The sequence below is a fragment of the Triticum aestivum genome, chromosome 2A (genome assembly GCF_018294505.1).
Source record: "Triticum aestivum cultivar Chinese Spring chromosome 2A, IWGSC CS RefSeq v2.1, whole genome shotgun sequence".
In the NCBI taxonomy this organism is placed as follows: domain Eukaryota; kingdom Viridiplantae; phylum Streptophyta; class Magnoliopsida; order Poales; family Poaceae; genus Triticum; species Triticum aestivum.
In genome coordinates, this window is record NC_057797.1 from 445,761,511 (window position 1) to 445,786,905 (window position 25,395).

Consider the following 25,395-nt stretch of genomic DNA (forward strand, 5'->3'; position numbering starts at 1 on the left):
GCGGCAGATAGAGAGGTCGAGGACAATAATTATATGCCTCCCTCCGAAGACGAGGCAAGCCTCGACGACGACGAATTCGTCGTGCCAGAGGATCCCGTCGAGCAAGAGCGTTTTCAATGCAGGCTTATGGCCACGGCAAGAAAGCTCAAGAAAAAACAGCAACATCTTAGAGCTGATCAAGATTTGCTAGTCGATAGATGGACTGAAGTCCTTGCGGCCGAAGAGCATAAACTCGAACGCCCCTCCAAGAGCTACCCAAAGCGCAGGTTGCTACCCCGATTAGAGGAGGAAGCACTTGATGCGGCCGACCGGCCACCTTGTGGCTGCGACAGAGAGACCTCTCGGCCCTCCACTCAAGACGCACCCCGTACCAAGGCACGGGAATATGCGCCGGACTTACGAGATATGTTGGAGGACAAGTCAAGGAAAACAAGATCGATCTACGGATCGCGTGGGCGCCCCAAGGCTCGAGACGGTAACCGTCACACCGGCCACATATTCGGCAGGGCCGAACACGGTAGACAAAGCTCATTGGAGCTACGTCGTGATATAGCCCAGTACAGAGGCGCCACACACCCACTATGCTTCATAGACGAAATAATGGATCATCAAATCCCCGAGGGTTTCAAACCCGTAAACATCAAATCATATGATGGCACAACAGATCCTGCGGTATGGATCGAGGATTGTCTCCTTCATATCCACATGGCCCGCGGCGATGATTTCCACGTCATCAAATACCTCCCACTCAAGCTTAAAGGACCAGCTCGGCATTGGCTTAACAGCTTGCCAACAGGATCAATCAGTTGTTGGGAGGACCTGGAAGCCGCATTCCTCGACAATTTCCGGGGCACTTATGTGCGACCCCCAGACGCCAATGACCTAAGTCACGTAATTCAGCAGCCAGAGGAATTGGCCAGGCAATTCTGGACACGGTTCCTAACAAAGAAAAATCAAATAGTCGACTGTCTGGACGCTGAGGCCCTAGCAGCCTTCAAGCACAATATCCGTGACGAGTGGCTTGCCCGGCACCTTGGACAGGAAAAGCCGAAGTCTATGGCAGCACTCACGACACTCATGAGCCGCTTTTGCGCGGGAGAAGACAGCTGGCTTGCTCGTAGCAACAATATGACCAAGAACCCTGGTAATTCGGATACCAGGGACAGTAGTGGCAGGTCGCGTCGCAACAAGCAGAAGCGCCACATTAACGGTGACAATGCTGAGGATACGGCAGTTAATGCCGGATTCAGAGGCTCTAAATCCGGTCAACGGAAAAAGCCATTCAAAAGGAATCCTAGGGGCCCGTCCAGTTTGGACCGTATACTCGACCGCTTGTGCCAGATACACGGCACCCCCGAAAAGCCGGCCAATCACACCAACAGGGATTGTTGGGTGTTCAAGCAGGCAGGCAAGTTAAATGCCGAAAATGAAGACAAGGGGCTGCATAGCGATGACGACGAGGAGCCCCGGCCGCCGAACAACAGTAGCTTGAACCTGCTTTACCAGGATACAGTGCGGAAAATGGGCATAGATCCCTCGAGGATTAAGCCCACCAAAACGACATTTAAAGGCGTAATACCAGGTGTAGAGGCCAACTGTATAGGCTCAGTCACACTTGAAGTGGTCTTCGAATCTCTGGATAATTTCCGAAGCGAGGAGTTAATCTTCGACATAGTCCCATTCCGCAGTGGCTACCACGCACTGCTCGGGTGAACCGCATTTGCCAAGTTCAATGTGGTACCACACTACGCATACCTTAAGCTTAAGATGCCAGGCCCTCGAGGAGTAATTACGGTCAATGGAAACACCGAACTCTCCCTCCGAACGGAGGAGCACACGACGGCCCTTGTAGCGGAAGTTCAAAGCAGCCTCTCCAGGCAGTTCTCTAGTCCGGCCATTAAACGATCGGACACCGTCAAGCGCACCCGGAGTAACCTACAACAAGACCGCCTGGCATGATCCGAGCAGGCATAGCAATGCGGCCCCAACCCCAGCCCTCGCAAAAATGCGACACCAGTACTTTGCGTACATAACTACGCTCTAGAAATACCATGGGTATAGGGGGAGGGGCACCATCACGGCACGCCCGAAACACGGCTTAAACCGCACCAGGGGCTACAGATTTTTTAATTTTCTCTTACTTTCAGGACTCCACCCTTCGGAAGGCCTCTTCGGCAGTTCAATTGCCGCACAAACGATGTAAGAACCAGGGAAGCAGACAAGCCACGCCGCATTACGGAACTCCCAGGTGGTCTCTATCACAAGCAGTATACCTGTTTCGCATACTATTCCACAGCTTGCCCCTGGAACGGACATGTTACATAGTCCAACCTTTTGCCTATCGCATTATTTGTATCATTCTGCTTTGATCGCAGCCCTCTTTAATAAACAGTGCATAGCTTTTGTCTATTTTTGCATTACTCTTTATATATATATATATATATATATATATATATATGTTCCTTAATGACATATTGCACCCGTACACTTTGGTACGGCCTAAATACGCCAGGGGCTTTAGTACCCCTCAATATGGTGTGAGAAGTCCGAACACTTTAACAAGTGCGGCACCCCAAACTTATAGCATTATATGCATTGGCTCCGAATCATGTCTTGGGTCAATAGTTGGGTTTGCCTGGCTCCTATGTTTTGGTGCCTTACGTTTCGCTATATCGGCTAAGGTAGCACTAGAAGAACCACTGCGATTGTGCCCCAGTTGAGTTGGGTCGAGCACCTCAGTGGAGAAAGCTAAAACTGACTGTCATGATGAAGCGAGTGCTGGTCGCTGTTCGAGAGGTTTTTCGAGTCCCTAACGACTTATGCCGCTTAGAGCGAGGAGCCGGCTCTGTCCAGCCAAGGCGTGGATAGCGCCCCGAACTCGGTCTTCCGAATACCAGGGGCTTCGCCGAAATTTAAAATTATAGAATTCTATGGCTAAGTGAGAGTGTTCACGCATTATAGTCCGATTGCCTTGTTCGTTGGGCTGAGCGCCTCCCTCGAAGGACCCAAACATGGGAGCGCTCAGGTTTATCCCTGAACACCCCAGCACTAGCGGCACGGGGGCAGAAGCCGACGACTTGCCATCTCTCAGAATTGATAAACAGCCGCACAGAAGGTAATATTTTAAATTCCAACAGCATTGCTTAGCGCATATGAACAAGTTTTCAGCGCACAGGACAAAACGGGCAAGTTTCACTCAAAAATTACATCCCTAGAACATTCATCCGCCACAAGGCAGGCACCCTTCAGAACATCCTTATAATAATTCTCGGGCTTGCGATGCTCTTTCCCTGGCGGTGGCCCGTCCTTCACAAGCTTCTCAGCATCCAGCTTGCCCCAGTGCACCTTAGCACGGGCAAAGGCCCTACGGGCACCTTCAATGCAGACGGAGCGCTTGATGACTTCGAGCCTTGGACACAGCCCTTCATGGCCTGTTCGGGCGCCTTCTAGAGCTCGACCAGTTGCTTCAGCTGGTCGCTCAGGGGCACGGGGTGTCCGGCCTCAGCATACTGAGACCAGAACACCTTCTCTGTCGAGCTGCCCTCCTCGGCTCGATAGAATGCAGTGGCATCGGACACACTTCGGGGAAGATCTGTGAACGCTCCTGGAGAGCTCCGGATTCGGGTAAGTAACAAGTAACTCACGTTTATGTGTTTGCTTTGCATAAAGAATGCCTTACCCGCCGCTATCGTCTTCACCTCATCCAACTCCTGGAGGGTCTTTTGGGATTCGGCCTTGGCAGACTTGGCATTTTCAATAGCCACCGCGAGCTCGGACGCTCGCGTCTTTGAGTCAAGCTCCAAACTCTCATGTTTTTCCATGAGAGCCTGGAGCTCTTGCCGTACCTTGCCAACCTTGGCCTCATACTTCTCCCGCTCGGTGCACTCCGTGGCCACCCTCTTCTCGGCCTCGACCAGCGCTTGCTTAAGGGTCGCCACCTCAGACGTGGCCCCTACAATAGCCACGATAATCCTGTTACTTTTTGCAATTGCACCTTTTTATATATATATATATATTTAAACAAGGTATTTCTTACCTTCATTGTCCTCGAGCCGCTTCTTGGCATGCCCGAGCTCTTTCTCGGACCGCTCGAGGTTCTGCTTTAGCGTGTCCACTTCCGCAGTCAGTGCGGCAGACGCAAGCAGAGAAGCCTGCATACGCATATTGACTCCTTTTTGTTAGACTCCTGCAAATTTTATTTGATCCTCTATTCGGCTTTTCTTCCCAAACGCCAAACAGAGCATCAGGGGCTACTGTCTATGCGGTAATATTATTTACACATTCTTTACTTACCTCAAAGCCTGTTAAAAGGCCAGTACAAGCTTTAGTCATTCCGCTCTTGGCGGACTGAACCTTCTGGACCACCACACTCATAATGGTGCGGCGCCCCTCGTCGATGGAGGCGCCTTGGAGCGCCTCCAACAGATTGTCCGGCGCCCCCGGTTGGACGGGGGTCACCGGCACGGTGGGCTTGCTCCTCTTGGAAGGAGGTCCCTGGCCGAACTCTAGAACCTTTGAAGGTTCCGGAGCGGTGTCCGGCCTAGAGCCGGACTTGGAGCCCAGGGGGTTTCATCCCCATTACTCCTGGAGTCCGGGTGGTCGCCTTGCGGCGCCTCCAGGACCACCTCCTCCCGGCTTGGAACCTGTGGGGACAACACTTCGGTGTCATCTATAGGGCGGGGGGAGGAAGCCGTCGGAAGCGAGTTCACATCCGACGAGTCCAGTGAGCCGCTCGACGACGCGTTGAGCCGGCCGTTGGGTGGGCTGCATAAACTTATTCGACATAAGGGAAAGTTGTGCAATAAACGAATACTATGAATTACTCTGGTATCTGGATACTTATAATTTTGCTAGGGACTTGCCCCTGGGCGGCCACTCCTCTCCGCCGTCATCGGCGTTGGTGGAGTAGTCCGGAGGAAGGGTTTCCCCCTTCTTGGACCCTCCGGCCTCCCCAGAGAGGGCGGGCTTCCTTTTCTTCTCTCCTCCCGCTGGAGGGGGAGAGGTCTCTTCTTCTTCCTCCTCGTCTTCACAGGAGGAATGCGCCTCGGAACCGTCGGATGATGGATCCGACACCTCCTAGCGCCGGGCACTCTTTCGTGTCCCCGTGGCCTTTTTCGCGGCCTTCTTCTCCGGCACCACATAGGGTGCTGGAACCAGCAGCTTCGCCAAGCGAGCGTCCGCTGGGCCTTCGGGCAAAGGAGCCGGACAGTTGATTTGTCCGGACGTCTCCTGCCAATCATGTCAAACGTAAGGGAGCTTAGATCCCGCATGGAGTCAAACTATGAAAAACCGATACCCTGTAAAAGGAAAAAACAGCTTACCGCATGAGCGTGACACTGTGTACTGAATCCGCGATCCTCGGTAGCGGATGCGGGGGCCTCGGCGCCCTTGAAAAGCACCTTCCATGCATCTTCGTACGTCGTGTCAAAGAGCCTGCTCAGAGTTCGGTGCCGCGCTGGGTCGAACTCCCACAGGTTGAAAGCCCGTTGTTGACACAGAGGATCAGGAGGATGAGCATAACCTGGACTACGTTGACAAGTTTGAGCTTCTTGTCCACCAGGGTTTGGATGCATGTTTGGAGTCCGGTCAGCTCTCCTTTTTTACCCCACGACAGGCCCGTCTCCTTCCAGGAGGTGAGCCGTGTAGGGGGTCCAGATCGAAACTCGGGGGCTGCGACCCATTCGGGGTCGCACGGCTCGGTGATGTAAAACCACCCCGATTGCCACCCCTTCAGGGTCTCCACAAAGGAGCCCTCGAGCCATAAGACGTTGGCCATCTTGCCCACCATGGCGCCTCCGCACTCCGCCTGGTTGCCGTGCACCACCTTCGGCTTGACATTGAAAGTCTTGAGCCATAGGCCGAAATGGGGGCGGATGCGGAGGAAAGCCTCGCACATGACGATAAACACCGAGATGTTGAGGACAAAGTTCGGGGCCAAATCGTGGAAATCCAGACCATAGTAGAACATGAGGCCCCAGACAAATGGGTGAAGAGGGAAGCCCAGTCCGCGGAGGAAATGGGGAAGGAACACCACCCTCTCATGGGGCCTAGGGGTGGGGATGAGCTACCCCTTTTCGGGAAGCCGGCACACAATGTCGTTAGACAAGTATCCGGCCTTCCTCAGTTTTTTGATGTGTCCCTCCGTGACGGAGGAGACCATCCACTTGCCTCCCGCTCCGGACATGGCTGGAGAAGGTTGAGGTGGGGAGTGTGGACTTGGGCGCTGGAGCTCGAGTGCGCGAGAATGGATAAGCAAGGGAGGAAGAAGGCGTAGGTGAAAAGGTGGATCCTTATCCCCTTATATGGGTGAACGCAACTACGTGTCCCCACCAGCCTGGTAAAACTCGCTTATCTCCAAGCGCCATAATCAATGGCGCGGTTGGGTTGCCCACGCCCGTATTAATGAGAATCTCGGAATAAGGGGACACGATCTCTGCTTTAACAAGACGTGCCAAGGAAATCGCCTTGCATGACGCGCTGAGGTGGGAGAATGAAACAACTCGGATAAAGGCTTGGCCGTGGTGTGTCACACTACAGAATACGTCAGCATATTAGATTTTTCTAAATATTATTCTCTCTATGGCAATATGTGGAAACTTATTTTGCAGAGCCGGACACTATCTTTGTGTTCAAAATCTTCTACGAAGTACTTGGAGGAGGAACCCGCCTTGCAATGCCGAAGACAATCTGCGCGCCGGACTCGTCGTCATTGAAGCCTGGTTCAGGGGCTACTGAAGGAGTCCTGGATTAGGGGGTGTTCGGATAGCCAGACTATACCTTCAGCCGAACTCCTGGACTATGAAGATACGAGATTGAAGACTTCTGAAAGTGCGTTATATCGACTAGAGGGGGGGTGAATATGTGATTTTTATGAAAGTCTTCAGAACATAGAAGTTTTGAAGACAAACGATAAAATTAAACCTATTACCATGCAGCGGAAGGTAGACTACACTAGGCAAACCATAGTCAAGTATTCAATGAAGTGAAAGCACAAAGACTAAATAGCAGCTAGGTAGTAAGGATCAGGTAGGAAGATATTGTGAAGCCAAACAGAACACGCAGTCACTCAGTGAAGACAAATGATAGTGCAAACATACAATGACTTCACAAGGAGTAACAGTAAGTAAAGGGAAGTGAAGATGAAACTAGTGACTCGTTGAAGACAATGATTTGTTGGACCAGTTCCAGTTGCTGTGACAACTGTATACGTCTGGTTGGAGCGGCTAGGTATTTAAACCTTAGGACACACAGTCCCAGACACCCAGTCCTGAACACGCAGCTCAGGACACCCAGTCCTCACCGTATTCTCCTTGAGCTAAGGTCACATAAACCTCGCCCAATCACTCTGGTAAGTCTTCAAGGTAGACTCCCAAACCTTCACAGACTTCGTTCACCGGCAATCCACAATGTCTCTTGGATGCTCAGAACGCGACGCCTAACCAGCTGGAGGATGCACAGTCCTCAAGTGTAATAAGTCTTCAGATCACACAGACAAGGAATTCTCTCTCAAAGGCTTCGAGGTGGGTTGCTCTCAAACGACAAAAGCCGTACTTTCAATCTGAGCAGCCAACCGTTTATGGTTGTAGGGGGTGGGCTATTTATAGCCACTTGGCAACCCGACCTGATTTGTCCGAAATGACCCTGGGTCACTAAGGAACTGACATGTGTTCCAACGGTCAGATTTCAAACTCACACGGCAACTTTACTTGGGCTACAAGCAAAGCTGACTTGTCCGACTCTGGACAAGATTCGCTCTCATAGTCTTCACTCGAAGACATAGGTTTTTTGGTTTAGGCATTACTTCTGTCATTCTGACTGGTTCTCTTGGACCCCACTTAATAGTATGGTGGTTCCTATGACTCAACACAAAAGAAAAAGAACTACGAAAGATCTAAGTCTTCGAGCTCCATAGGCTTCATATCGTGTCTTCTCTTGTCATAGTCTTCAATGTGAATATCTTCATATACCACCTTTGACTTCAATGTCTTCATACATTTTTAGGGGTCATCTCTGGTAGTAAAACGGAATCAATGAGGGACTTCTACCTGTGTTATCATGCAATTCTCACAAACACATTAGTCCCTCAACTAGGTTTGTCGTCAATACTCCAAAACCAACTAGGGGTGGCACTAGATGCACTTACAATCTCCCCCTTTTTGGTGATTGATGACAAACTAGTTGAAGTTTTCAACGGGGAATATAATCTGTGCAATTGTAAAGGATAAGGAATTGTCTTCATAAGTTGCAAGGGCTCCCCCTGAAGATGTAAATATAAGTTAATTTGCTTTTGGAATGCAAATGCACATGGCAGGTTGTAGTTGTGGAGATCCACTTCAACTTATGATGACAATCCACTATGCATGTGAAAGTATATGAAGATAATGACATGCATAACGGAAAATGGACATCTGCAGAATGAGCTAAGTGTGGAATTTATTGTCGCACATGCGGAATTTATCTTCACAAAACAAGGTGGAAAATAAGTAGCAGACGACCATCTAGTTTAAGTGTTACAACTCATAAGAACCAAATGTAGCAAAAACGAGAGTTGTAAGCACGAAGCAAAATATAGAGCACCCGACCATATGGACCCGCTTGAAGACTATCAATCTCATATGCTTCTCCCCCTTTTGTCAGTAATGACCAAAAAGGTTTGAAGACATAGAGCCTCTACTCGTTCCCATGAGGAGTAGGTGAAGTAGCAGGGTTGTTGGTGTTGTTTGGCGGTGCAGAAGAGCTTGGATGTGCTGAAGGAGGTGGCGATGAAGTAGCATCGTCTTCTTCCTCAATAATTCTGGCAGTCACTGTGGCAGCAGAGGAAGAGAACTCAGAGTCTTCAAGTGATGGAGTTCCTAGCAGCACAGCCCTTCGAGGAGGTGTGGAGTCAAACTTGAATCTCTCAGTGAAGCCATCCTCTTGAATATCAAATTCAGAACACATCATCGTGAGCCCTTTCCATGTGCGGCGACAGGTTTCATGGGCAACGAAAGCATTCTTGGTGGCAAGATTTCGAGTGTGATTAACATCCACCAAGAGGCTTTTCATCTGACGCTTCAGCCAGTCATGATGCCTATCCTGTTTCTGATGCAGAGCCACAAGAAGCTCTCGGTCATTGAGAACACGAGTGCGCTTCTTGAGTCTTGGAGCAGTGGCACTATCAGTGGCTTCAGTGGAAGCAGGGTGCGGTGCACGTGTAGTGCCAGCCAAAGGATACACCCGAGAAACTGCTTCAACGCCTTCAACGTTCTAAGTAAAACTCTGATGTTTTGCATTCTGAAGACTTAGAGGTTGCTTGGCAGGCTCAGAATATATGGCTTAAGTAGACATGTCCACGTCAGGCAAGAAGATCCGATGGTTGCGGGCTGAGGGCTGATACGAGATGGCGGAGTGTAGCTTGATCAACCGCATGACCCAAGGGGCATAGAACTTCAAACCAAACAGATCAATGCCTGATGCAGCAAGTTGGTGTATGAAGAAGTCATGTGCATTGAAGCATTTGCCATGAAGTATATAGAAGACCAAAGTCTTCATTGCACCCTGAAGCTTGGCATTTGGAGAGTGCCCTTTGATAGGCCAGAGAGTTCGCCTGATGATGTGATAGATGGTTCTTGGTAGATACTCAAGGTCTTCAACGAAGAACTCTGCGGGATAAGCAGCATCTTGGGGCAATGGCTTCATCATGCTGAGTATCTAACTCATATCAGGTTCTGGCCGCTGAAAGATGCTCTCAATAGCTTCAGTATGCAGCTGACAGCCTTGCTCGAAGAGATCGCCAGGAGTGGGCAAGCCAGTGGGCTCAATGATGTCAAATGCATTGGCTTCGTGATGAACGTTGCCAGTCATCCAATCCAGGACCCAAGTCTTCGGATCTCTGTTGTACCCTCTGATGTGAAGTGTGGCATAGAATTGAAGCAGCAGCTCTTCATTCCAATGCTCTTCGTCGGTAATGAATGGCAGCAGTCGAACTTCCTTGAAGCAATCTAAAGCTTCTTCCAAACAGGGCAGACCAGCTATAACTTCAACGTCAAGGAGCTTGTGTGGGAAGATGCGACCTTGGTTGTACAGAATGCAAGAGTAATAGCTTCGCTGAGGATAGCTCCAGAACCGATCAGATGATATCCTTTCCCTTGAGTAGGTGTTCCTGGAGCTATTGAAGAACGTGTTGTCTGCCCTGAAGCCATTGATGTTGAAAGAGCCAGGTGCTAATGCAGGACCTGGAAACCTTGGCAGTCTTGGGATTGGTTTCTGGACCTGAGGCCTGTGCTCAACATGATAGTTAAACTGGGGACCGGCAGCAGACTCAGGAACAGAAGTGGCGGGATCAGTGGCTTCGCTGTCTTCTGAAGATTTTGCTGGGGAGGGCTCCACATTAGCTTCATTGGTGGTTGTGGCAGCCTCACGATTTTCATCCTCCACTTGACTAGCTGGAGGGTCGGTCACAAGCACATTCTCCTGGAGAACTGCTTCTTGGTGGGACAGGGGAGTGGGATCTTGTGGGACTCCTTCTTCTGCGGCTGATGCAGCCGGAATGTCTTCAGTAGAGACTTGAGGCCTTGGACCTTTGCGAAGCTTGTGGAACGGAGACGACGCCTGTGGAGTTAGTGTGGGCTGGGCCTCATAGTCTTCTTCCTCCTGTGGGCGATCCGCCCATGAAGCATCCTGTGCAATTGGCGTCAGTGGACGACCAATGCTGATGAGTTCACTGTTTTCATGCTGAGGAAGGACTGCATCATCTTCTACATTGTCATGTTGACCAATGTCTTCAGCAGCGATGGGATCAGCTGCTGGAATGTCTTCAGCTTCATGAGCCTCTATGGAAGCAGGCTCATGAATTCTCAGTTGTCGTTCAGCTTCAGGATAGACCATAGAAATGGGTTCAACTATCAAGGGCTCTGTGGAAAGCAGCCCGAGCTTTCTTGGTCTTCCTCTTCTTCTTGGAGGGGGCAGTAGGAGAGGCTTCAGAGTGTTTCCTCTTCCTGGCTTCAGCCTCAGCAGTCCTTGTCTTCTTGAGCTCTAAAGTTGTTGACCGGCTTTTCGAGCTAGTCAGTCTAGTTGGGAAGACAATCGGAACTGCTTCTTGCCTTGGTGCATCAGATTTAGCCGTAGCAGGCTTCTTCTTCTTCTTTGCGGCCATCATGGGTTCGATGCCAGGACGCCCAAGTGCCTTGCGCTTCTCAGCCTCATTATAGGCTTGCACACATCTGTCAGACAGAGTCTTCATGCGCTCACGCGAACCCTGAGCTTCTGCACGCTTCTTCACAAAGGCTTCCTTGAGCTCATGCATCATTGTCTTGAAGTTCTTCACTTCTTGCATGCTGAGCTTGGCCATATGCTTCTTGAACTGAGCCTTTTCATAGTCAATCTTCTGCTTCAGTTCAACAATGCGCTGGGCAATAGCAAGTTCTGAAGCAATGGCGCCTTGGAAGGCGACACTGAGGCCAATGGGTAGCTGCAGATCTTCAAAGCTGATGTTTGGCATGTCAAACCACTCGTCAATGAAGTTGTGGATGATGGTGACATCAAAGAGAGGCAGATCATTGAAGATTTCTGCTTCTTCTTTGGTCTTGATGAGTTGCTCAAGAACGTCATCTGCAAGATCTTCATCACTTGACAAATCAATGTCGTCATTGCACAGAATGGCATCAGCTGTTAGCTCTTTGCCAGTGTGAGACAGAGGCATCTTGGCCTTCTGGGGCTTGGAGATGCGTGATAAATCTTCAGACTGCACACTGTCTTCAGGAGGTGCAGTTGCCAATGGCTTCGCCCTTGAGATTTTTGGTGAAGGGGCCGGCTTTGAAGCTTTTGGCTTCTTCAACTGCTTTGGCTTCGGCACTACAGGCGCATCATCAGACTCGGTGTCAGCTGCAGGCTCATTCACTGCAGTCCCTTGAACCAAGATGTAGGTGATGAGGCCTTCAAGGTTGGCGAAAGGGCCGATGACATTGGGTTCTGCATGTCGTGTGCCATCTGCCCTTGGAGATGAGGGACCAGGGTTGAAGTCTAACCCAAAAGTCTTCTTGTTCTGCTTTGCTGAGTTCTGAGCAAACTGGAAGTTGCGCTTGAACAGATTGTCGTCACGACACCATAACAGTGACGACGAGTGTGCATCAGCAGGCTGTGGTCCACGGACCATGCATGGATAGAAGCCTTGAGCAATGGCTTCATCTCTGGACCCGGGTAGAAGATTCTTGAATAGGATGTCTCCCCACGGTCTCTTGATGGCGTTTTTCTCAGCATACTCCTGGGTCACAAATCTGTATTTGAACCATTGTTCTGCCCAATATCTTCGAATCCATTGGATTCGGGTCTTGTGCTGACTGTAATCCTCTTCAGGATCTGTCTTGTACATTTCTGAGAGTTCATCTGGCAGATCTCTGGAGGTCTCAACACGACACTTTCTGCCACCTTTCCTTGCTGCTTTCTCTGAAGCCATAAACTTTAACTTGAAAGGCTTCAAGACGTTCAAAGGCTTCAAAGGTTTTCGTTTGCTGGACCAACAGGAACTGGCTTCGGGAGAATTTATGTGATGCTTTAAGAATTCTGCAAATGAATGCAGACTATGAGAACCAAAGGATTCTCCCACGGACATGTACCTGTGACAGCATTAAGGTGCGAGGGAAGGGGAAGAGGTCATATGCATTCTTAGAAGATTTTGAAGATAAATCAGTTTAGAAGACATTGACCTCATCGTGCGAAGACATTCACTCATAGATAAGAAGTTGGTTCCAGATTTGTACGAATCCACAGATCAGTACAAGTGAGGAATCTAACTACTTTGTGAAGCACAAGTGAATATACTAGGCATGTTATGAGATGCAGTATGAGAGAGATCTAGCTTGTGTGAACATAAAATGCTTGTGGTCGAAAGTGACAAATCCATAGGATCAATGGTGCTGTAAAAGAGGAAGTTTTATTTACCACACTAAGAACTGCTAGACGGAGTGTAAGATGAGGCCGAGCAGTTCGATCTTCCGTGCCCTAACTTGGCGACGGAGGACACCTACGGAGACGGCAGAGAGGACGATGTCCGCGGTCGGCGTTAAGACGGCGTCGGAGAGGTTGCGGCAGTGAAGCGCTTCATTGCCGGCGTCGTCGAGGGCCAGTGGTGGCGCTAGGGTTCGTGCGAGGGTGGAAGAAGAGATAATGACCGCTGTGAGTGTGTATTTATAGGTACAGGGGCGGCACTGTGCTATTACTCAGGTGCCCCTGGTGATTCGCATCTGAGGAACACGTGGCCATTATGCAGAATTTTGGAGTTTGTTCCACGTCCCATGCACGCCTGGATTGTCGGGTGGTCGTTCCTACTTCTCCGGATTTCATGTGGAGGAATGAGCATTTAAAATAGACTTAATGGTTGTCTCTGTATCTTCTGCTGACAAGGACACAGAGAAGACATTCGACAGTTTCAATAGAATGCATATGACTTGGAGAGATAGAGTTTGAGATAGAAAGCATAGAGAGGTTAGGGTCCGATCACATTCACTTAGTTCAAAAGATTCAACATGAAGACATAGCTATAAGTGAATGCTGTAGAGGACATAACACTGGTATATATATATATAATCAACATAGTGATGATAATCATGAAAATATGTTGAGATCGAAGCCAAACCAAATGTGAAGACATTGCAAGTTAAGTGAAACACTTCAAAATAGAATGTTTGGTGGTGGCGTTACCCACTGTATAGGAAGTATTAGACCCAGACACGGCGCACAATTATCGTGGCGCTCCGAAGTCAAATTCCACATTAATGTATTCACACTTAGAATGTATGTCTTCATTGATTGAAGATATACTTTACTTCGTGTGTTGCACATCTAAGTCATCAATAGCATAAGGGTTAGGATGTGTGCCTAATCACATGACATTTGAGGATTCCAGGATATTTAGCTCACACCGTAACTTGCAAAACCTCTTCTCATCCAAGGGCTTGGTGAAGATATCTGCCAATTGCTCTTCAGTGTTGACGTGTATGATATCAATGTCTTCCTTCACAACATGATCTCTGAGAAAGTGATGACGAATTTCAATGTGCTTTGTCTTCGAGTGCTGAACTGGGTTGTTGGCAATCTTGATGGCACTTTCATTGTCGCAGTAAAGTGGCACTTGCTTCAGATGAATGCCATAGTCCTTGAGTGTTTGCTTCATCCACAGAAGCTGAGCGCAACAAGATCCAGCAGCAATGTATTCAGATTCAGCAGTGGAGAGAGATACACAGTTCTGCTTCTTTGAAGACCAACATACAAGTGATCGTCCCATAAAGTGACATGTGCCTGATGTAGACTTGCGATCAACTTTGTCACCAGCATAATCAGCATCCGAGAATCCAACCAGATCAAACTCTGAGCCCTTTGGATACCATAATCCTAGAGTTGGGGTGTGAGCCAAATATCAAAGAATTCGCTTCACAGCTAAGTGATGCGACTCCTTTGGTGCCGCTTTAAATCGAGCACACATGCAAACACTAAGCATAATATCTGGCCTAGATGCACATAGATAAAGTAAAGAACCAATCATGGAGCGGTATACCTTTTGATCAAACTCTTTACCATTGTCGTTAGGACCCAGATGATGTTTGGCTGGCATTGGTGTTGTGAAGCCTTTGCAGTCTTGCATACCGAACTTCTTCAAGCAATCTTTGAGATACTTCTCTTGAGATATGAAGATGCCATTGCGTTGTTGTCGTATTTGAAGACCGAGTAAGAACTTCAGCTCCCCCATCATGGACATCTGATATTGCTCTTGCATCATATATCCAAACTCTTCACTGTACTTCAGGCCCGAGGGGCTTGTTTGAGGCCATACAGTGCCTTGTTGAGCTTGTATACCATGTTAGGATGTTTTGGATCTTCAAAGCCAGGTGGTTGTGCAACATACACTTCTTCAATCTTGCCATTGAGAAAGGCACTCTTCACATCCATTTGATATAGAAGAATGTTATGATGATTTGCATAGGCCAGCAGTATGCGTATGGCTTCAAGTCTAGCCACAGGAGCAAATGTTTCATCGAAGTCAATGCCTTCCACTTGAGTATATCCTTGAGGAACGAGACGAGCTTTGTTTCTGACAACTTGACCATGCTCATCTTGCTTGTTACGGTATATCCATTTGGTGCCTATTATATTGTGCTTCCGTAGATCAGGACGCTGAACCAGTTCCCATACATTACTTAGCTCGAACTGTTGAAGCTCTTCTTGCATAGCTTGAATCCATTCAGGTTCCATGAAGGCTTCTTCAATTTTCTTGGGTTCTGCAATTGAGACGAATGCGAAGTGCCCACAGAAATTTGCTAGCTAAGTTTCCCTTGAAGGAGTGAGTGGACCAGGTGCATTGATGCTATCAATTATTCTTTCAATCTTCACTTCATTGGCAACGCGAGGATGTACAGGGTGAAGACTTTGCTCTTGCTGTTCATTGTCGTTGTTGGAAGGAATGTCTTCAGGCTGAGCATTGTCTTCATGTTGATCAGGTGCTGAAATGATAAGTTCTTCTTCAGGATGAGCTTCAGAAGGTATAATTTCTCCAGTTCCCATTATCTTGATTGATTCACTGGATGGAACTTCATCTAGCACATTTGGCAGCTGCTCTCTTTGTGAACCGTTGGTCTCATCGAACCGCACATCCACTGTTTCAACCACTTTGTAATGAAAGAGATTGAAGACTCTGTAGGAGTGCGAATCCTTTCCATATCCAAGCATAAAACCCTCATGTGCTTTTGGTGCAAATTTTGAGGTGTGATGTGGGTCCTTGATCCAGCACCTTGAGCCAAATACTCTGAAGTAACTGACATTTGGCTTCTTGCCAGTAAGGAGCTCATAAGATGTCTTGTTTAGTAGCGTGTGAAGATAAACACGATTGACTATATGGCATGCAGTATCAATGGCTTCGGGACAGAATTTTCTTGGGGTCTTGTATTCATCTAGCATTGTTCTGGCCATCTCAATTAGTGTTCTGTTCTTGCGTTCGACGACACCATTCTGCTGTGGCGTGTACGGGGCTGAGAATTCAAGTGTGATGCCCAAGGTATCAAGATATGTATCAAGGCCAGTGTTCTGGAATTCAATGCCATTGTCACTTCTGATGTGCTTTGTCTTGGCGCTAAAATTGTTCATAGCTCGATTGGCGAAGCGTCTGAAGACATCCTGCACTTCAGTCTTGTAAAGGATTATGTGCACCCAAGTATATCTGGAATAATCATCAACAATAACGAAGCCATAGAGGCAAGCAGTAGTAGTTAGAGTTGAGTAATGAGTGGGAACGAAAAGATCCATGTGAAGCAGTTCGAAGGGTCGAGTAGTAGTCATGATTGTCTTCGAGGGATGTTTGGCCCTCGTCATCTTCCCTGCTTCACAGGCACCGCATAAGTGGTCTTTCTTGAACTTGACGCCCTCGATGCCTATGACATGCTTCTTCTTCGCAAGGGTGTGGAGGTTCCTCATGCCAGCATCTCCAAGCCTCCGATGCCAGAGCCAGCATTCTGAAGCCTTTGCTAGAAGACATACTGCAAGCTGTGGCCCTGCTGAGAAATCTACCACGTACAAATCATCTTTTCGATACCCTTCAAACACTAGAGACTTGTCAGATTCCATTAGTACAAGGCAATGATATTTTCCAAACATTATGATCATGTTCAAATCGCAAAGCATTGAGACAGACATTAAGTTGAAGCCAAGGGATTCAACAAGCATGACTTTATCCATGTGTTGATCCCTTGAGATTGCAACTCTACCTAGACCCAATACCTTACTTTTACCAGTGTCAGCAAATGTGATGTGGCTCTTGTCGGATGGACGTAAGTTTGAGTCCATAAGAAGACTTCTTTTGCCAGTCATGTGATTTGTACACCCACTGTCAATAATCCATTCTGAAGACGCTGGTGTCGTACCCTATAGTGCAGTTAGGGGGATAGGCTTCACCAAGAGCATTGTGAAGCAAAAACATTTGAAGAACCAGTGGGTTATGAAAGCTTAAATCCAGGTTAGGAATAATAGGGAGAGTAGCAAGCGATTCAGGTACAAAGTACATAGTAAGACCATTTGGGCATTTGATCTTGCGCCCTACAAGATGTTTAAGGTCCCCAGCAATAGCGTCAGACGATTTTGGTTTTCTTCTGGAGACCTTTCCCTGCAAAAGAGAGTTAAGCCTTCTTAACCACCCACATCTTCAAGGGTGGCTTAGAAGCAATAAGTCTAAGTGCAGCATCTGAGAATTTTGGCTTTGAAGCCTTAGTAAACAGTCTTGCAGGCGGACAATAGTACTCATAAGAATAAGCAGAATAGTTCTTGGTCTTATGAACATGGCGGTTTGATGAACCGCTCTCATATTCATATGTCTGAGTATGATTTCCCTGCAAAACATTTGCATTAGTGCGACTCAGGTGAGTCCTTTGTCTGTACGAAGCCTTTGGACCGTATGAAGCCTTTGGTCTGAGGTTTGTCTTCTTCACGTGAGGTGTCATGATGAAATTCACAGGAAGACTCTCTAGACACCTTTTCGGAACCCAGATCTTCTTCATAGGCGGTCCATTCCTGCAGTTAGTACCAATGTACCTGGCAAATACTTCACCATTCTGATTCTGAAATAGTATATAGTTTGTATCAAAGGATTCATCAATGATAATGGGGTTAGCACAAGTGAAGCCAGATAGATTGGATGGATCTGCTGAAGGTTCCTTTGCAGCAACCCACATGGTTTTGGGGTACTGCTTAGGTTTCCAGTAAGAGCCATCTGCATTCATTTTCCTTACGAACCCTACACCCTCTTTTCTAGGGTTTTGGTTCAGAATCTGCTTTTCAGGACATCGCATAGCGTCTGATGCCCTTTAAGACTTTTGTACATCCCTGTTTCAAGCAATGTCTTCAACCTATCATTCTCATCAGCAATAGCGGTGGTATCCTTAGCAGAGGGGTTAGTTACCACATCAACAGTTGAAGATATTGCAACAGCAGTAGCAGTAGAACATTCAGCAACAGAAGTAGCATTATCATGCTCAATGCATTTAAGACATGGTGGTTCAAATCCTTCCTGAGCGGGACTGATCTGTTTGACGTGAAGTGACTTGTTTTCCATTTGAAGATCTTCATGAACCGCTCTCAATTTCCCAAGATCTTGCTTCCTTTGAAGATAATCATAGGAAAGCTTTTCATGAGTTGTTGAGAGAGTTTCATGACGACTTTCAAGTTCCTGATACTTAACGTGAAGATTTTTTATGTCTTCAATTAAGGATTCAGATCGAGTCATTTCAGCACCTAACAGATCATCGTTTCTGTCTAACAGTTTTGAATATGTACCATACTTTCTGTTGTTCAGTTGCAATTGTAGCAAGTGTTTTGTAGCTAGGTTTTGAACCACAATCAGAGTCATCGTCACTAGATGTTTGATAGTGAGTAGTGCGTGTGTTTACCTTGGCACCGTGTGCCATGAAGCAGTAGGTAGAAGCAGAGTAGTCCTTGTCATTTGCATCGGTGTCGGTGATGAAGTCATTGTCTTCAGTGTTGAAGATGGACTTGGCAACGTATGCTGTAGCCAGACTTGCGACGCCTGAGTCGGATTCCTCCTCAGACTCCACCTCCACCTCCTCAGAAGCAGACTCCTCCTCTGAATCCATTTCCTTGCCAACAAACGCATGTGCCTTGCCAGATGAGCTCTTCTTGTGTGATGAAGACTTTGAGGAAGACTTGGAAGAAGACTTTGAGTATTTCTTCTTCTTCTTGTCGTCAGAGTCATATTCCTTGCTCTTCTTCTTATTTTTGTTCTCATTGTCCCATTGTGGACACTCAGAGATGAAGTGACCAAGTTTCTTGCACTTGAGACATGTTTTCTTCTTGTAGTCGTGAGCAGGAGCTTCATCATTCCTTGAACTTGATCGGGAAGACTTTCTGAAGCCTTTCTTCTTGGTGAATTTTTGGAACTTCTTGACAAGCATAGCAAGTTCCCTTCCAATGTCTTCAGGATCATCAGAAACTGCTGTCCGATTCTTCTTCAGATGAGGAGACAGCTTTTGCCTTCAAGGCACAAGTTCGCCCATAGTTTGGACCGTAGATATCTCTTTTCTCCGAAAGCTGAAACTCATGTGTGTTGAGCCTCTCAAGTATGTCAGACGGATCGAGTGTCTTGAAATCAGGACGTTCTTGAATCATCAGGGCCAGGATGTCAAACGAACTATCAAGTGATCTCAGCAGCGTCTTGACGACTTCGTGTTTGGTAATCTCAGTGGCGCCGAGGGCTTGAAGCTCATTTGTGATGTTAGTGAGTCGGTCAAATGTGTGCTGGACATTCTCATTGTCATTTCGCTTGAAGTGGTTGAAGAGGTTGCGAAGGACACTGATTCTCTGATCTCTCTGGGTTGAGATGCCTTCATTGACCTTGGAGAGCCAGTCCCAGACCAGCTTGGATGTCTTCAAAGCACTCACATGGCCATACTGTCCTTTGGTCAGATGACCACAAATGATATTCTTGGCAGTAGAGTCTAGTTGAACGAATTTCTTGACATCAGCAGCAGTGACACCTTCTCCAGCCTTGAGAACGCCGTTCTCGACGACATACCATAGGTCGACATCAATGGCTTCAAGATGCATGCGCATCTTATTCTTCCAGTAGGGATATTCAGTTCCATCGAAGACGGGGCACGCAGCGGAGACTTTAATTATCCCTGCAGTCGACATAGCTAAAACTCCAGGTGGTTAAACCGAATCACACAGAACAAGGGAACACCTTGCTCTGATACCAATTGAAAGTGCATTATATCGACTAGAGGGGGGTGAATAGGCGATTTTTATGAAAGTCTTCAAAACATAGAAGTTTTGAAGACAAACGATAAAATTAAACCTATTACCATGCAGCGGAAGGTAGACTACACTAGGCAAACCATAGTCAAGTATTCAATGAAGTGAAAGCACAAAGACTAAATAGCATCTAGGTAGTAAGGATCAGGTAGGAAGATATTGTGAAGCCAAACAGAACAACAGTCACTCAGTGAAGACAAATGATAGTGCAAACATACAATGACTTCACAAGGAGTAACAGTAAGTAAAGGGAAGTGAAGATGAAACCAGTGACTCGTCGAAGACAATGATTTGTTGGACCAGTTCCAGTTGCTGTGACAACTGTACGTCTGGTTGGAGCGGCTAGGTATTTAAATCTTAGGACACACAGTCCCGGACACCCAGTCCTGAACACGCAGCTTAGGACACCCAGTCCTCACCGTATTCTCCTTGAGCTAAGGTCACATAGACCTCGCCCAATCACTCTGGTAAGTCTTCAAGGTAGACTCCCAAACCTTCACAGACTTCGTTCACCGGCAATCCACAATGTCTCTTGGATGCTCAGAACGTGACGCCTAACCGGCTGGAGGATGCACAGTCCTCAAGTGTAATAAGTCTTCAGATCACATAGACAAGAAGACTTAAGTGATGCCCAATTCTCTCTAGCTCTGGTGGTTAGGGCTTTATCCTCGCAAGGAATTCTCTCTCAAAGGCTTCGAGGTGGGTTGCTCTCAAACGACAAAAGCTGTACTATCAATCTAAGCAGCCAACCGTTTATGGTTGTAGGGGGTGGGCTATTTATAGCCACTTGGCAACCCGACCTGATTTGTCCGAAATGACCCTGGGTCACTAAGGAACTGACACGTGTTCCAACAGTCAGATTTCAAACTCACACGGCAACTTTACTTGGGCTACAAGCAAACCTGACTTGTCCGACTCTGGACAAGATTCGCTCTCATAGTCTTCACTCGAAGACATAGGTTTTTTGGTTTAGGCATCACTTCAGTCATTCTGACTGGTTCTCTTGGACCCCACTTAACAGTATGGTGGTTCCTATGACTCAACACAAAAGAAAAAGAACTACGAAAGATCTAAGTCTTCGAGCTCCATAGGCTTCATATCGTGTCTTCTCTTGTCATAGTCTTCAATGTGAATATCTTCATATACCACCTTTGACTTCAATGTCTTCATACATTTTTAGGGGTCATCTCTAGTAGTAAAACTGAATCAATGAGGGACTTTTACCTGTGTTATCCCGCGATTCTCACAAACACATTAGTCCCTCAACTAGGTTTGTCGTCAATACTCCAAAACCAACTAGGGGTGGCAATAGATGCACTTACAACTTCGTCCCGTGTCCGGAAGGGACTTTCCTTGGCGTGGAAGGCAAGCTTGGCGATACAGATATGCAGATCTCCTACCATTGTAACCGACTTTGTGTAACCCTAACCCTCTCCAGTGTCTATATAAACTGGAGGGTTTTAGTCAACATACACAACAACAATCATACCATAGGCTAGCCTCTAGGGTTTAGCCTCTTCGATCTCGTGGTAGATCTACTCTTGTACTACCCATATCATCAATATTAATCAAGCAGGACGTAGGGTTTTACCTCCATCGAGAGGGCCTGAACCTGGGTAAAACTTCGTGTCCCTTGCCTCCTGTTACCATCTGGCCTAGACGCACGGTTCGGGACCCCCTACCCAAGATCCGACACCGACAACTGCCCTAAAGTTGCAAAGACCTTCAACATGAATGAAGGATTAATATTTGCCTTCCACTTCAGCAGTTCTCCAGATGAGATGCATCTGTCTATATACCATCTATGATGCTAATTTCGAAAGGTTCTACATGTTGCATGTGAAACTTGGTGCTATCTAGTTGTGTAATGGGGTAGCTCAGTGCTGAAGCTATATCATGTTGTACTCTTATGTATTTCAATTATGAAGTTCTGCTTCCTTAATATGGAAATGAAATATATTATGTGCTTAATATGAATGTCAATTAGATTAATAAATGGATTATTAATAAAAGGGCAATTAGCCTGCTAATTGGGTTTTGCTATTGTAAACAGTTATTGAAAAAATACCGTGGGCGATGACCTCAGGCAACGCACACAGTTTCTAGGAATAAATCGTGTTGGATCAATGAACAATCACACACAACTTTCTCTTGAAAACAGTTTGCATTACGCCACCTTGCGCAAATGTTTACCACATAGAAACTGTGTGATGGATAGCCTTTGCCACACAGTTTCTTCTACGGACCGTGTGTGATGCATTCAATAATGTAAATGATAAAATTGTTAATATCATGTGCAATGGCAACGCTATCACAAACGATTTAACGGGGAAAATTGTGTGTGATGTACCTGTGAATGGAAACATTTTCCTTGGAGAGACTGTGTGGGATGTACATACAAACAAAAACGTTTAGCGCGGACTGCCTGTGTGGGATGTACTTGCGACCAGAAACAATTTCGCTTGTATAATTGTATTTTTAGCTCTACTTTACGTATTTTCGTATTTAAGCGCTCGTCGGTCACACACGACCTCATTTTGCCGAGCGTTTGTGCCAGGAGGGCATATCCTTGACGGTTTCTGGGTCGTGTAGGAAGGACCCCCTATCACCGTCACTCACTAGGCGACGGTTCCAAATGCCATCGCGGAAAGGGGTTAAAAACCGTTTTTATAGCACCGACGCATACCAGTGTATGTATTTGACATTAAGAAATCAATAGCAATAAAACTGAACAATCATTATGCTAAGATAATGGTTGGGTCTTGTCCATCACATCATTCTCCTAATGATGTGACCCCATTATCTAATGAGAACACATGTCTATAGAGGAAACCATAACCATCTTTAGTCAATGAGCTAGTCTAGTAGAGGCTTACTAGGGACACATTCTTTGTTTATGTATTCACACATGTATTTAAGTTTCCGATCAATACAATTCTAGCATGAATAACAAACCTTTATCTTGAATAAGGAAATATAAAATAACAACTTTATTATTGTCTCTAGGGCATATTTCCTTTAGTCTCCCACTTGCACTAGAGCTAATAATCTAGTTCACATCACCATGTGATTTAACACCCATAGTTCACATCACCATGTGACCAACACCCAAAGAGTTTACTAGAGTCAATAATCTAGTTCACATTGCCATGTGATTAACACCCAAATAGTACTAAGGTATGATCATGTTTTGCTTGTGAGAGAGGTTTAGCCAACGGGTCTGTCACATTTGGATCCATATGTATTTTGCAAATTTCTATGTCTACAATGCTCTACATGGAGCTACTCTAGCTAATTGCTCCCACTTTCAATATGTATCCAGATTGAGACTTCGAGTCATCTGGATCAGTGTCACAGCTTGCATCGATGTAACTCTTTATGATGAACTCTTTATCACCTCCATAACCAAGAAACATTTCCTTAGTCCTCATTAGGTACCTAAGGATCGATAATTTTGACCGTTGTCCAGTGATCTACTCCTGGATTGCTATTGTACCCCCTTGCCAACCTCATGGCAAGGCACGCAACAGGTCTGGTACACAGCATGGCATACTTTATGGAACATATGACTGAGGCATAGGGAATGACTTTCATTCTATCTCTATATCATACCGTCGTCGGGCTTTGAGTCTTACTCAACTTCACACCTTGTAACACAGGTAAGAACCCTGTCTTTGACTGTTCCATTTTTGAACTTCTTCAAAACTTTATCAAGGTATGTTATTTGTGAAAGTCTATTAAGCGTCTCGATCTATCCCTATAGATCTTGATGCCCAATATACAAGGAGGTTCACCGAGGTCTTTCATTCAAAAATTCTTATTCAAGTATCCTTTTATGCTATCCAAAAATTCTATATCATTTCCAATCAATAATATGTATCCACATATAATATCAAAAATGCTATAGAGCTCCCACTCACTTTCTTGGTAATACAGGATTCATCATAAGTCTTTATAAAACCATATGCTTTGATCACGTCATAAAAGCATATATTCCAACTCCGAGATGCTTGTACCAGTCCATAGATGGATTGTTGGAGCTTGCACATTTTGTTAGCTCCTTTAGGATCGACAAAACCTCCTGGCTGCATCATATACAACTCTTCTTTAAGAAATCCATTAAGGAATGCAGTTTTGACGTCCATTTCCCAAATTTTATAATTATAAAATGTGGCAATTGCTAACATGATTCAGACTGACTTAAGCATCGCTATAGGTGAGAAGGTATCTGTTGGAAATATGCCCTAGAGGCAATAATAAAATGGTTATTATTGTATTTCCTTGTTCATGATAATTGTCTATTGTTCATGCTATAATTGTATTAACTGGAAACCGTAATACATGTGTGAATACATAGACCACAAGATGTCCCTAGTAAGCCTCTAGTTGACTAGCTTGTTGATTAATGGCTAGTTATGGTTTCCTGACCACGGACATTGGATGCCATTGATAACGGGATCACATCATTAGGAGAATGATGTGATGGACAAGACCCAGTCCTAAGCATAGCACAAGATCGTGTAGTTCGTTTGCTAAGAGTTTTTCTAATGTCAAGTATCATTTCCTTAGACCATGAGATTGAGAAACTCTCGGATACCGTAGGAATGCTTTGGGTGTACCAAACATCACAACATAACTGGGTGGCTATAAAGGTGCATTACAGGTATCTCCGAAAGTGTCTATTGGGTTGGCATGAATCGAGACTGGGATTTGTCCTTCCGTATGACGGAGAGGTATCTTTGGGCCCACTCGGTAATGCATAATCATAATGAGCTCAATGTGACTAAGGAGTTGGTCACGAGATCATGCATTATGGAAGGAGTAAAGAGACTTGCCGGTAACAAGATTGAACGAGGTATGGGGATGCCGACGATCGAATCTCGGGCAAGTAACACACCGATAGACAAAGGGAACTGTATACGGGATTGATTGACTCCCCGACATCGTGGTTCATCCGATGAGATCATCGTGGAACATGTGGGAACCAATATGGGTATCTAGATCCCTCTATTGGTTATTGGCCGGAGAGATGTCTCGGTCATGTCTGCATTGTTCCCGAACCCGTAGGGTCTACACACTTAAGGTTCGGTGACGCTAGAGTTGTTATGGGAAATAGTATGTGGTTACCGAAGGTTGTTCAGTGTCCCGGATGAGATCTCGGACGTGATGAGGAGTTCCGGAATGGTCCGGAGGTGAAGATCGACATATTGGATGAAGGGTATTGGAGTCCGGAATTGTTCCGGGGGTATCGGGTGACGACCAGCGTGTCCGAAAGGGGTTTCGGAGGCCCCGACAAGCATTGGGGGGCCTTATGGGCCAAGGGGAGGGGGCACATCAGCCCACTAAGGGGTTGAGCGCCCTCCCACCCCATCTCACATAACTTGGAGAGGTGGGTGTCGGTGTCAAAACCGTCGGATCTCGGGTAGGGGGTCCCGAACTGTGCGTCTAGGATCGATGGTAACAGGAGGCAGGGGACACGAAGTTTTACCCAGGTTCGGGCCCTCTTGATGGAGGTAAAACCCTATGTCATGCTTGATTAATATTGATGATATGGGTAGTACAAGAGTTGATCTACCACGAGATCGTAGAGGCTAAACCCTAGAAGCTAGC